Below are 13,997 nucleotides of genomic sequence, written 5' to 3' on the forward strand. Positions count from 1 at the left end.
CGCGCTGTCCCGGCTTCCAGCACAACGAGGTATCCCTGCCCCTTCTCCGGGGCTGGGGAGAGTTTGGAGGTGGAGGGTTCTGCGGGGAAGTCAGGGACAGGACTTGGAAGTGCCTTTGGGTGTCAGCACCTGTGTCTTCGTGGTGCTGAGAGGTGGGGCAGGCTCTCCAAAGGGTGTCTCTGAAGCTTTGAAATTCCGTTTGGGGCAGCAAGGAAACGCCTCTGGCCCAGGGGGAGGCACTGGAAACGACACTTCAAAGCTGGGGTGATTTAGGGAGTCCTTGTGTGACTTTTCAGAGTTGGACGGCTGTAGGTGTATAGGAGTTAGTCTGAACCCAGAGCTGATCAGGAAACTGCCTTCAACTGGAGCACTTTTGAAGGGCTTCTGAGCAAATAAAGTTCAATGTAATTAGGTCAGAAATGCCTTGAAGGCCAAAACTAGTTTTCCACTGTTCTCTGTTTTTAATTGCACAGTGCATGACTTCTCTGCAAGATCAGTGTGTTAACAGAAAAAGTCTGTAGTTACAGAAAAAGTTTGTAGTCCCTGCATGCACAGGCTATCTGCCCATGCTGAAACCTGACAGGATAACAAACGGGGATTGCTTCAGGCAGCTTCCCTATGCAGATGTCCCCGGAACCCCTTTGGAAGAGTAACCCAGAGAGGGTGCTTCAGGGAAACCGCAGGCACTTCCTAAGCGCGGAACTTATGAGCAGGACATGCATGGGAGAGTCTGTGTTTAGTAGCCACCTTATAGCTTGAAGTGAGCTTTCCAAATCCATTTTCCTCCTGCCTAACCCAACTGGAAGAGTGAGTTCCACTGCATTTTTTTGTGATGTACTGAATGTATTCTTTTTTAAAAGCAGGTGCCACCTTCATGGCTTTGCTTCACGCTTTGTGCTGTCCCCTTTTTCTATGTACAAGAAACTGCACTGAAGACAGAGCGTTGATGGTTCTATTCAGCTGCAGGGGAACTGCCATGGCGGCTGTAAGAGAGGGGCAGGGCCGGGCGCAGGCCGGGGGGTTTATCCGTTCTGAGCCCCTCGACCCCAGCTGTGCATATCTGACAGCCCTGCCTCGCTCACAGCCGCTGTCCCAGAGGGAACAAAGCCCAGGAGAGAAAGTTCTCTGTCGGCTCAGGGGAAGCACCATGCAGGGGTGCAGCACCCTCGTGTTGCAGCCAAAGTGATAAACGGGCCTTGCTTAGCGCAGCTCTCCGTGCAAAAACCTCCGTGGCTGCAAGGATCTCAAGCCTCGACTCTGAGCGCTCGATGGAGCTCCCTCCCAGCCAGCCGAGATTCCCGACCGTCCCGACGTGGCGCTTTCCCTCCCAGCAGCGCCCATGCCCATTGAGTGCCTTTCGCTTGCAGCCGGCTGTAATGCCGGCATCAACCCTGCACTCCAGTTTTTGGCCTCTCTGAGTGTTGCTCACTAGAATAGCCCCGAGAGTGACACACACGCACACACACACCCCCCGTGCCAGCTGCCGCCATTGTGTCCATAGGGATAGCGGTTTGCCTGCGGGCATGGTGGGATGGTGTTTCTTCCAGGAACCACATGGATGGCAGGGTGAGCCCTGGGGGGGCTTGCACCGCCCGGGCTCACAGCTGGGGAGGCAGATTCCCCGCTCGCAGGGGCTGGGGGCGAGGGGAAGTGTTTTAGGGACGGACCGTGGGGGCCGGAGGGAGGCTTTGAGGGACGGACGCCGAGGAAGGCCTCCTGCCTGCAGCGATGGCTCAGGCCCAGGGCAGGGCTCTTCTCTGGATGCCACGGGGTCGGTTGCAAAGGAGCAGGCTGCCCCATGCAGGGAGCAGGTGCGGCCGGGGCTGCCAGGGGCCCTGCCTGCCTGTTCCCAGCCCAGCCCCAGCTGGGGCCAGCCCTGCGCTGCAGCCCTGGGGCCGAGGCGCACGGAGCCGGGCATTGCTGAGGGTGCTGCACCCTGACGGGCCCCGCCGCCGGCTGCCGGCTGCCCTGGGCTGCCCCTCGCTCTCCCCAGCTCTGCCTGCTGCCAGTGCCGGGGGCACCGCCACGGGGCTTGCCCCCTGCCCGCAGCTGCCCTGACCCACGTCTGCAGCTGTACGTGGTGCCCACATCGCACAGCTGGGGCGGGGGTGGCAGGTCTCTCTGGTGGCAGCCTGGGACTGGGCGCAAAGCCAAGCCCATCCCTCGCTTGTGATCTTTGTCCCCAGGGAGAGCCAGTGCAGACGTGTGCTGCACTGGAGAGTGTCCCGCGGGGAGGTGACGGCCGACTGCAGGGCAGCACTGAGACCCGCGCGACAGCAACGGCAGCCGGTGGCTGCAGAGCAGCCCAGGGGAGCTGGTTCCCTCGACGGGCCCCAAAGCAGCCTTCCTCAGCCCCTGCTTTTGGTGACGTGTGGAGCAGCGCAGGGATGTCTCTCAGGATTACAAGGTTATGGTATGCCACTGGTTAAGCGAGTAAAGTGTTAAAGCGTGTTATTGTTATGGACAGAATGTGGGTTTGCTGACCTGGGTTCCTGGGGTAATGGTAGTGTGATCTTGTGTTCTGTGTGTGTGGGTTTTTTTTTGTGGAGAGTGCCTTTTCTCAGCTTTTTGGCCTTTGCAGGGTTTGGATGGGGGCCATTGGTTTGTGTACGAAGTTTCTTCTGGTTGTTTTTCTGCTGTGCTGGTGGATGGTGGTGTTTTTTCTGTCTTGAAACCATCGTTACTGGTCTAATCTATCTCCTGCAGGTCAGGCAGTGTCACTTCTGGTGTGGTCTGATTCATTTCTGGTGAGTTGGTAGGAAGGTATGGAGGACTTGTGGTCCCTCCATGGAGGATGACTGCTAGAGGACTAAGAGGCAGATCTGTGGAGGGGTGAGAGGACTGCTGGCCCATAAATAGTGACTGTCAGAGGACTAAGTGTACTTGAATTTACGTGGGCTTCCAAATTCATGGTTATTTTTCCTGCCTTGCAGAAGAGCCATGGGAAGTCACCAGCCACACGGAAGGACAAGGGGTTTCCCAAGGCTACGTGGCTTTTTGGGGTTTGCTTTTGAGTAAGAAAGTCTTGTCTCTACATGAGTGCAACTGTGAACGGTCAATTTTGCTGACTTTAGAGAGCAGGGAGCTGCACTTTTCTGCTGTGCCTCACATGGCTGTAAGGACAGAGTGAGAACCAGCAAGAGGATTCCTTCCTGTCACCTTCTCCAGGGGAACAGTGCTGCACTTTCACAAGGTGAGCTCTGGTTCTGCATGAGTGCACAAGTTTTTGGTCAATTTTCTCACCACAGGAAGCAGGGAGCAGAAGTTTTGCTCTGTGCCTCATCACATGGCTTCCAGGTCAGGGTGAGAAACAGCCAGAGAATTCCTCCCTGTCACCTTCTCCAGGGGAGCAGTGCTGCACTTTGTCAAGGTGAGGTTTTTTGGGCTGTGCATGATTGCCAATGAAAAGAGGTCAATTTTCTCACCACAGAAAGCAGGGAGAAGAACTTTTGCTCAGTGCCTGACAGGGCTACCAGGGCAGGTTGAGAAGCAGCAAGAGAATTCCTTCCTGGAACCTTCTCCAGGGGAGCAGCCCTGCACTTTCCCAAAATGTATTTTTTTGGCTCTGCATGAGTGCAAAAGGTTTTGGTCAATTTTTCACCACAGAAAGCAGGGAGCAGAACTTTTATGATGTGCGTCATATGTCTGCCAGGGCAGGTTGAGAAGCAGCAAGAGGATTCCTTTCTGGTGCCTTCTCCAGGGGAATTTCCCAGTTCCCAAGAGATTCCTGGTGCCGGCTGCAAGGGCGCTCCCAGATAAAGGGTGGTTCTGTGTGATGTTGGGGTTGGAATTGGTGATGTCTCCTTTCCTTAGTCTCGTTAAGGCTTTGCAGTGACAATTTGGTGCTTTGCTCCTATTGCTCTTTTATCTTATCGCTCACAGTAACTGCCACTGGTTCCTTTTATCATATTGCATGCTATTTTCTTTTATTGCAATATAAGAAACTGCATTTGATATATTCCATTATTTGATATACTTGATAGATTTTATTATATTTGATCTGGAGTTCAGCTTTGCTGTGTATCCAGTCAGCCAGCAAAACAAAATTTGGCGTAGTCAGCAGCGTACGAAGTAAAACTCTCTCTATTTAGGAAAAAAAAAATGTTCCTCGACTTGCTATTGTCAGGTGGGAACCATGGCCTTATGGTGTTTGGGCCAGAGTGGTCTGGTGGTGCTGGGCAGTTGGGCCATGGCAGGGACAGAGGGACGGGGGCAGGGGAGGGGGCGGGGGGAAGGGGTTTAGGGACGGACGGGTGGGAATCGATGAAGGTGTTTAGGGATGGACCGGGGTGTGTGGGGGTGAGGGGTGGGGCAAGGATGTGTGTTTGTGGGAGTGGGTGTATGGGGGGTGGGGGAGGTGGAGGCAGGTGGGGGCGTGTGTATTAATAAACTGGGGTGGGGGGGGTTGAGGGAGTGTGTGTTATTTAGAAAACAGAGTGGGGAGTCTGGGGGAAGGGTTTTAGGGACGGACAGGGGGTTTGATGGAGGCCTTTAGGGAAGGACCGGGGGTGGGGGGGTGGGGGGGGAAGGACTTTAGGGCTGGACCGAGGGTGGGGGAGGGACTTCAGGGCTGGACCAGGGTCTGGGGGAAATGTTTTAGGGCCAGGGTGGGGAGGTGGAGGATGATTTCAGGAACAGCCTGGGGTGGAGGAGGGTGTCAAGGGAAGTCTTTCAGGGTTGTCTGGGGGGAAGGATTTTAGGGACGGATGTGGTGTCTGGCGGGATGTTTGATGCCACTGTTTAGATTCCACCATATATACATTTATGTCCAGGGATTCTGTTAAGGGGAAGCTGCTGGCTCGGCAAAGGGACAAGATGTCTGAGCTCCCCAGTTGCCACGCTCTGATTTGGTGTGTAGCTCTACGTTAAACACACCTGCGCACAAAGGTTAGGCCAAGCTGACTCTCTAAAGCTGTTAGAAGTGACGAATTAAGGGACCTCTCATCCAGGGAGTCAGCCTTGGGAGGGATGGGGAACAAAGAATGGATGGGGAAAAAGAGCCTCCGGGTGAGGACGTTGTGGCTGGAGGAGGAGACAAGCCGATAGAGTGCTGCGATCCGCAGAATGTTGGTTGGAATTCGGACAAAGGTAATTGTTGTGGGGGGAGATCGTGACCTCTGACTCAGGTAGCCCCCCGAGAGAGGGCAAGGCCCCGCTTGGGGAGCACGGGGAGCTAGTAAAAAACCTCAGCAGTGCTGTCTGAGGGTGTGTGCTCGTTTGCGTTAAAGCAAGCAACTTGTAACCCATCCCGTGCCTGACTGAAAATGCATGTGTAATGCGCTATGAGTGCGCAAGTGCTCTGCTGTCCGTAGTGCGTACCCTCGAGGAGCTGGGTGAGCACGCTCAGAGGAAACATTCCCCCATGCTCCCAGCACTGCCATAAAGAATGCCGGCCTTCTGAAACTTGCAAGCTAGTCTTAGAGGGTTTTTCTCCCTGACCGACTTTATGGTATCATTCCCACCATACTGGAGAAAGCAAATCTTTTTTTGTTTGGTGGTGAAAGCAGCTTGGGGAGTGTCACTGAAGTGGAGCACTTTTTTAACCTCAGGTCACTCGTTTGAGTGATGTTACCGTGCCCCAGCAAGCAGAAGCTATCACTCCACTTTAGGCCTTGGTCTAATAGTCATGCAAAGCAATATTGAAAGTCATTCTGAGATCTGGAACAGGCCCCAATATAAATTTTATAAAAGTGCTTCTTGGCTGCTGTTTATCTTTGTATGGGTGTTTTTCCCGTTTCTCCAGACTGTTGAAGCTCTGAAAGGCGCCGATGAGCTGCTCTCCCTCAGTTTGCTCCTTTGCCTTTGGGGAGTGCGGTTCATGTTTTCTTCATGGCTCTGCAGAGGAGAAGATCCATGAATACACAACCTTGCTTGAATTGATCTTGCTGGAAAGTGGTTGAAAGCTTATTGCTGCCCCATCTTGCAAATGGCATACATTCTGGTTCTTATTTGATGGGCAGCGTGTCGGCTTGTCGGATAACTGTAGAACGATTCAATTGCTCAAAGCAGCAATGCTGATAGGGAGAGTTTACGTACTTCCTTGCACAAAGCAGTTCTGGGCTTTTTTCCCTCTGCGTGTGTTTCTGTGCAGACATGTGTATGAAACACAGGTGTCTCTCTGTGCCACAGGTGGGACTGATGACAGCTTTTCATTTCATTTCAACTAGAATTTAAACAAAGATTGTGCCTGCAAAAGAATTTGAGCAGCTGTCCTTGTTTCCCAGAGCAAGCATCCAAGCACTGGGGAGCAGTTTGCAGGATCAGAACCTGAGCCTGCTCTGGGTGGTAAATCCTCAGGAGAGGAAAGAGAAACCCCAATTTTTTCAATACAGATCTAGTTCCCTTAATATTCCGAGCAGCAGAGTGGGGTTGAGATGGGGCGGTGTGGTGACAGGAGAGGGACAGAGGAATGAAGAGAACAGGGGTGGATCTGGGCAGGGAGTGGAGGAAGGAAACCCCTGCTGAAGAGCCAGCAAACCATGAAGTATTCCTATGTGCTAAATTTCATCACACTAGCCTGTTTCCACAGCCAGGACTCCAAAGTTACCCAAAGAAGCAAGGAACAGAGCAACTGCTAGCAGTGATGGCAAACACGATGGAGTTCTTAGCAGCATGAGGAAGTAGATAGCCACTGTAGGAAGTTCTGCAACCTACCCTGATTGAAACAAATCCCTGAATCATTTAGGGCACCTATTGCGTAATTTTTATGTCTGTCTGAATATCTGTCTATCGATCAATCTTGCAGAAGACTAAGTTGCAAGATTTTGAGAAATATACCTCTGTTCCCAGTAATAAGACTCAATCTTAAGTCTTAACCCTAAGATTTAAGCCTAAGACTGAACTCTAAGACTTAACCCAAAGAATTAACCGTAAGACAAAACCTTAAGACATAACCCTAAGACATAAACTTAAGACTTAAGCTCAGACTAAACCCTAAGACTTAATCCTAATACCTAACCCTAAGACTTAAACTTAAGACTTAACCCTTAGAGATAACCCCAAAACTCCATCTGTAAGACTTTAAACTTAAGACTTAACCTTCAGATATAACCCTGAGACTTAACCCTAAGACTTAACCTTAATATTAACCCTAAGACCTAAGGCTAAGAAATAACCCTGAGACCGAACCCTGAGACTGAACCCTGAGTCTTAACCATAAGAATTAACCTTAAGATTTAACACTAAGACTTAACTCAAAGACTCAACATTAAGACTTAACCTAAAGGCTTAAGCATAAAACTTAACCCTAAGACTTAACACTAAGAGTTATCATTGACACATAACCCTGTCTTAACCTGAAGACCTAACCCTGAGACTTAACACTAAGACCTTACCTTAAGCCTTAACCTTAAGACTTAACTTTAAGACTTAACCCTAAGACTTAACTCTAAGACTCAACCTCTAAGACTTAACCCTAAGACTCAACCTTAAGAATTAACCGTAGGGTTTAACCCTAAGACTTAACCCTAAGATTCATCCATAAGATTTAACCCTAAGACGTAACTCTAAGACTTAACCATATGACTTAACTCAAGACTCAACATTAAGACTTTAGGTAAAGGCTTAACCGTAAAACTTAACCCTAAGACTTAACTTTAAGACTTAACCCTAAGACTTGTCATTGATACTTAACCCTGTCTTAACCTAAAGACCTAACCCTGAGACTTAACCCTAAGACTCTACCTTAAGCCTTAATCTTAAGTCTTAACTCTAAGACTTAAGCCTAAGACTTAACTCTAAGACTCAACCTTAAGACTTAAACTTAAGACAACTCTAAAACTTAATCTAAAGTCTTATCCCTAAAACTTATCCCTAAAACTTAAACCTAAGACTCAACCTTTAGACTTAACCATAAGCCTTAACCCTAAGACTCAGCTTTAAGACTTAACCTTGAGACATAACTAAGGATTTAACCCTAAGACTTAACCCTAAATCTTAATCTTGAGACTTAACCCTAAGTCTTAACTAAACAACCTAACCCTAAGACTTAACCCTAAGAATCAACCGTAAGACTTAACCCTAGGACTTAACCCTAAGACTTAACCCTAAGTCTTAACCCTAAGACTTAACCCTAAGACTCAACTTTGAGACTTAACTCTAAGACTCATCCTTAAGAGTTAACCTTAAGAATTAACCTGAAGACTTAACCCTAAGACTTAACCTTAAGAATTAAGCTTAAGACTTAACCCTAAGACTCAACCTTAAGAATTAACCTTAAGACTGAACCCTAAGACTTAACCTTAAGACTTAAGACCAGCAGGCCAGGGATGGTTTGCATGGTTTCCATATGTTATTCTCAGGACTCTGTCTTTGCTGCTCGAAAGCCTCAAGTGCCCTCTTTAGCTCACCGGTGCAGCAGCCATGGCAATTTCAAAAGACCCGCAGTGAGACACCCTGGCTAATGGGGCAACCAACTGGAAATCCTTCAGCTGCTTCTGCTGTGGGCAAAGGGAAATTAACTGAGTCATCCATGCAAAGCCCTTTCTTTTTGTTGAGTTGGCTGTGAAATGTAGCATTTTCACCACTGCTGGAACACTTTCAACAAGTCACAGTAGGATTTTGGACTATAGACATATTGTGCTTCCCCAAAGGTACCTGGACAGTGGGCAAGTGGGACGTACAGGTGCAAGCCAAGGGATGGGCAGAGGGGAACGGGAGAGGAGGAGGGACAGCTGGAGAAGCACAATAGCAGAGCACTGCTCCAAAAATGATCAGCAGAGGAAGAATAATGGTTGCTGTTATTATTTAACATCTTTACATCCCAACAGTTGAGGTCCACAGCATCCATAAAGTGTCACAAGAAGCTTCCTCCTAGTAATATTTTTCCCCAAAAGGAAATTGACCTCATCTGGAGCAAAATGCACAAACCAAACCTCAGTGCTGTCCACAAACAGCCAATAAGAGTGACTGCACCTCAGCACTTCAAAGAGAGGAAAAAAAAGGCTGTAAGAATTATAACAAAAAGAATAAACATATCTTGTCCTAATGAGCAAGAGAACTAGCTCCTCAGATACACTAACAAATCAATGTATGTGCACAAAGCAGGATGTGTCTGAAATGAGGAGAGATTCCACTGCAGTTTGGAAACTGAGATGGTTTCTTACACACACACACACACACACACACAGACGACTTCCACACACAGTCTTGGTCAGGATACTATAAACAGGGTTTTACTTTCTCACGAAAAACACCACTGGACTCTTCATCGATGAAGAGGAAGATGACAGGTCTGTTATCTCTGCCAGAAGATAGCACTTCCTACAGCCTACAGTTTCTCCTGGCACTAGGACGTGACATCGGGTTCAGCAAGAGAAAGTGCCAAATCTTGACTCATTAGACCTGCTCAAAAGAGAAATAACAAAAGCTTTAAAATCAGGCCATTACTAAATCCTCCTTCCTATGCAGAACTGGGGTGTGCCCTTCCAGCCCCCACACAGAAACAGAGGGGTTTCTTAAAAAGCCACTGTCTGTCTAAACCTGCACACAGCATTGATGTGTATCTATCTCACATTCACACATTCACTTCTCTCCCAGTGAGATCATTTATTATCACGGGAGCACTTTCCCATAAGCATGTGGACACGTGACCAGAACTGCACTTGGCACGCTGATGCATTAAAACAATTGGGGATTTTTTTTCCACTTTCACTGTAAGTGCAGTCTTGCGATACCAAAACTTGTGCTACAGACCTCCCCCTGCAGCAAGGGGAATATGAAAAGAAGGGCCGAGCCCCATGTGCCCATCTAATATCCCTGCAGCTTCTCCCAAAGGAGCTGCCTTGCCATGGTTCTTTGCCAGATTCCAAACTGGGGACCTGTGTTTGGTCTCGCTGAACTCCCCTTGCATGTGAAATTAAAGGCAAGAGAAATTAAGAGTCCTGTCCTGATGTTGTTATGTAAGGGATTCCACTAATGCACTAGCATAACTCTGAAGGTCAAAAGATGTGGATAACTGGCTAGCTGAAAAGGGTCACATAGACATAGTCCAGCTGGCTGGACAAAAATGCACATCGCTCTCAGCTTATCTGAAGTAAAGCAAAATACACTGTCTTTGGCTGTCCTTGTTACACAATAACAGGAAGATTTTGGTGGGAAAAGAATGTTGCAGGTGGGAACAGATAACTACAGAAGAGAAACGAGGGGCGGGCTTGGTATTTAGGCAACTAACCAATAATGAGCTTAACTTTTGTAATATGTATGAGCTAATTATAAGAAGGCATAAAAGGTGACTGTAAGGGACAATAAACGAAGTCTGCTGATCACTCATATTGAGTGACTGTGTCTTCCCTTCGTCGCGACAAAAAGAGACTAATATAATGCATGCATAGGAGAAGGAGTGGCTGTATCTTGCTCGATACCTTTTCCCAGATCCCTCCTGCTGTTGCTTCTAGGTGTTTAGTTAACTAACATAAACTTCTCAAAGCAAAAGCAAAGCCTTTTGGAAGTGGCTTTGTTTCAGTAGCAGGTACTTCCAAATATGATTCTTTTTTCAATTTGTGCTGTTCAGGATTGCTGAGGAAGAAAAGTGCTAGGAAAATGGGCTTGCTGTTACATAGTCTGTGGCTGCCTGGCATAGCAAGCTTGCTTTGTAGTTCTCAGGAATGTGCCAAATGCCTTCAAACAAATGCACTACATGGTCTCTGTCCAAAGTTCCTAATATCTCAAATTTGCACGATGCAAAATAGAAGGTAACAAAGCTGTTTGGGGAGAGGATGACTGATTGAGGTTACATTAAGACCATGGGATTACTCAACCAGAGGCATGCAAACACCGCTGAACAAAGTTTATCAGTCTGTTCCAAATTCTAATTTGTTAGAACATTATTTTTGCAGATTATGCTAGGGTTTGACTTTGGATCTTTATTGTCTGAAAAGACTCCTCTTTCTCTGAGGACCTCTATTCCCCTCTCTACTGGTAGCAAAAGATTTAAAGTCTAACAAAACTCTAGGCCACCCAGCCACAGGGTAAGATTTCCAGTAACTGATTCTGGATCTGAAATCCCCTGCCTGTTTGCAAAGCCAAGTCTAAAACTTCAAATGGTAAAAAAAAGAGGATATTTGCCAGACATTGCTCTTCACAGAGATTTGTAGTTTTGTGATGATAATTCCATTCTAGTACCTCTTACACTGTAGGTTCTGACTTCCCGCACCAGCAAGCTGCAGTAGTATTTACAGAGAACACTAAAGCAAAGCTGAATGTATGAAAATACAAGACTAGGCCAGAAACCCATCACATGCAGAAGAAATAACCGATTATCCACCAGAAGTAAACTAACCCCTTTTTAGAGACTTTATTTCTCACAGAGTTTAGCCTTTGTAATTCGTTTACCTTATTGAGGCCAGCTGTTGAAATAACACCTCCCATAGAGGCTGGATGCATTCAGTCTTGGACTTGGTTGCAATGAAGGGGTTTGGCACTCCAGTTTCACTACAGGTGGACAACTTGCCAGCAGCCTGGAGACTACGCCTGCTTTGTAAGACTGGAAGTCAAGCAGGTGCCAGGGGGTTCAGTGCAGAGGTGCAGCTCAGAAGTTCCAAAACAAAGAAAGATTCCTTTCCAGTGGCCCCTTCTGAATTGAGGGGGCTCTGCTCATGGTTATTCCTTTTATAAAGAGGCATGTGTGGAGGCAAAGGCTACAGTGCCTGCTCCTGCTTCAGTTGGAACCTCTTCTCTGTGATCACTCTCAAGCTGAAATGCATTTGTGGTTTTTTGACAGGTATCTGACCCGCTGGTCCGTCAGATCTGCAAAGCTTATCTGGAAGAGGGGCCCTAAGTGGTGCAAAAAACCTCTGCCAGTGGGACACCCTTTGCTGAAGGATAATGTCAAACATACACACAAGCCTCTCTGCTTAAACCACTAATGGACAGAACTGGCTGTTTCCCACTGCTCTGCTTTTTTTGCAAGGTTGTCAGTATCCCCAATTTTCTTATGCCAAAACTGTCATTAGTACTCTATACTGTCTCCAGTGAATGAGCTGCAACCTGCTCCTCTAGCAGAATACAAGATTTAGCAAAGCAAAGTTCAGTGTGCAGAATGATTTGGAGAAAGGAGGGGCAAAGACTTTTACCTCAAAGCTGGAAAGGATCTGAAGGCTTTTGTTTCATCGTGGCTCACGACTGGGTTTGGAAAAGCATGTTTCCCGCTTTTTCCAACAATGAATGGTGATTCCCCATTAACCTGTGTTTCAGCTCAGATCTGCCTCATTTGGGCTTTTATACCTGTGACACTAATGGAAGAAAAAGTCTCCTGCAGAACTGTATTTCCTTGGCAGTAACAGAAATTGTTATGACTACCGAAATTATTTTTTTGAATTATCTGTACTATCCATAATTTGCAGCAGAACACCTACGGCAGTGGTAAACAGACGTGTGTATCTTACACGTCCCCTTAAGGATTTCTGGCTTGTGCTTCACTCCTGGATCTAGGAAATACAGAATGTTGACATCCTTGATGACTTGGCCTGTGATTTTTTTCCCCATGGAAATACATTTGCCTTAAGTCGTCCGTATCGGTGGTACGGCTGCTTCCTGAGATAGTTTGGGCCTGATGGATGCACATAATTTTCCACGCTCTAACTAAAAGGTGGCACCATTTCTCTCCTTGTATAGTAGTACGTGCATGTACCTTGCACCTACTGACCACTGCTACTTGAGACGTGCTACTTATGGGCCTGGTATGAAAAGGTCATTACATTCATCAGGGTCATTATGGCTTTGGCTCCGTTTCTTTGATATTTGTCTGGGGGCTACAGATCAACACAGCTTATTTATATACTACTATGCCACTTAACCTTGTACTGCTTTCATCAGAATCATCTGCTAATACCTATCAGCATGGACAGGAACAGAGAGTAAGGATAAACACGTTTTACCAAGGAAACCAAGTTATAATGGTTCTTCTTAGCCTTACTTTGTGAAATGGAAGCCCTACATTCAGCCCTTTGAGCTGGCCAAGATCTTTTTGCTTTGGGAGGCAGAGCTAAGACTTCATTAACTATACTGAGATAAAATCTCTGGCTGACCGTCTATTTTATGAAGCTTTGAAACCTACAGCCCTTTAGAAGGGAAAAGATTTTTCTTTCTTCTCCTGCGTACAGAAGTTACTATGTCTTCTAGCCTAGGTAGCTCTGCTCAGTGAGCTTTACTAATGGAAAAGTCACTGGATTAAACCACTGCCTTGAGATGAACCTGAATGAGCACATTTTGCAAAAGACCAGGTGATGCCCAGTTAATGTTTTCTACAGTTTAGTGCCGTGAGCTGGAAGGACCTCTCTAATTTTCATGAAACCTAACATTTGAAAAACAAAATACTTTCTTCAATATGCCTTTCTCGAGTTCAGGGTTTAGTACAGATCCCTTACAGTATGCATGAGCTTTCTACTCTGAGTGCAGCCCTGTTCTGTTTGTCGTTCATGGGTGATAGTAGGCATTCATTCATGCTGTCTCCAAATTAGTTTTTGTGTAAGCATGGTGTCAAGGAAGTGTCATGGTTGTGTAAGCATGTGTAACTAGATGGCCTAGGTTTGATTTCTAACCTGGGGCTTCACCCATCGTGGAAGAAAATGCCATCTGTCAGTATCTAAAGGATCTTCAGTGACACATAACAGGGAATTCAACCTGGAGCTGAAGGAGGATCGCACACAGCAAAGTCCTAAGAAAAGAACTGGGGCCAGAATCCAGGCACAAAAGAATCTTGCTCAAAGCGCAGAGGTTTCACACATTTATTAGAACAAGCAGTAAACAAAAGTCTCCTAAGTATAAAATCTAAATGTTCCCGAGCCCTCATCCCAGACAGGCGAGTCACAGCATGAAGGGCAGATCCAAGTTCTTCTCGCCAGTGCCGAAGCAGACATAGCCGTATCGCTCGGTCATTGGGACATGGTAGAACATCAGTCCCAGCCGCAGCAGGCTCCGCAGCACCACCACAGTGCCTCCCTTCTCTAGCTGGACAGTCCAGGAGCCTGTGCAAGAAAATGCCATTTGTCAGTATGTCA

This window comes from Falco naumanni (assembly GCF_017639655.2).
Source record: "Falco naumanni isolate bFalNau1 chromosome 21 unlocalized genomic scaffold, bFalNau1.pat SUPER_21_unloc_1, whole genome shotgun sequence".
NCBI classification, from domain to species: domain Eukaryota; kingdom Metazoa; phylum Chordata; class Aves; order Falconiformes; family Falconidae; genus Falco; species Falco naumanni.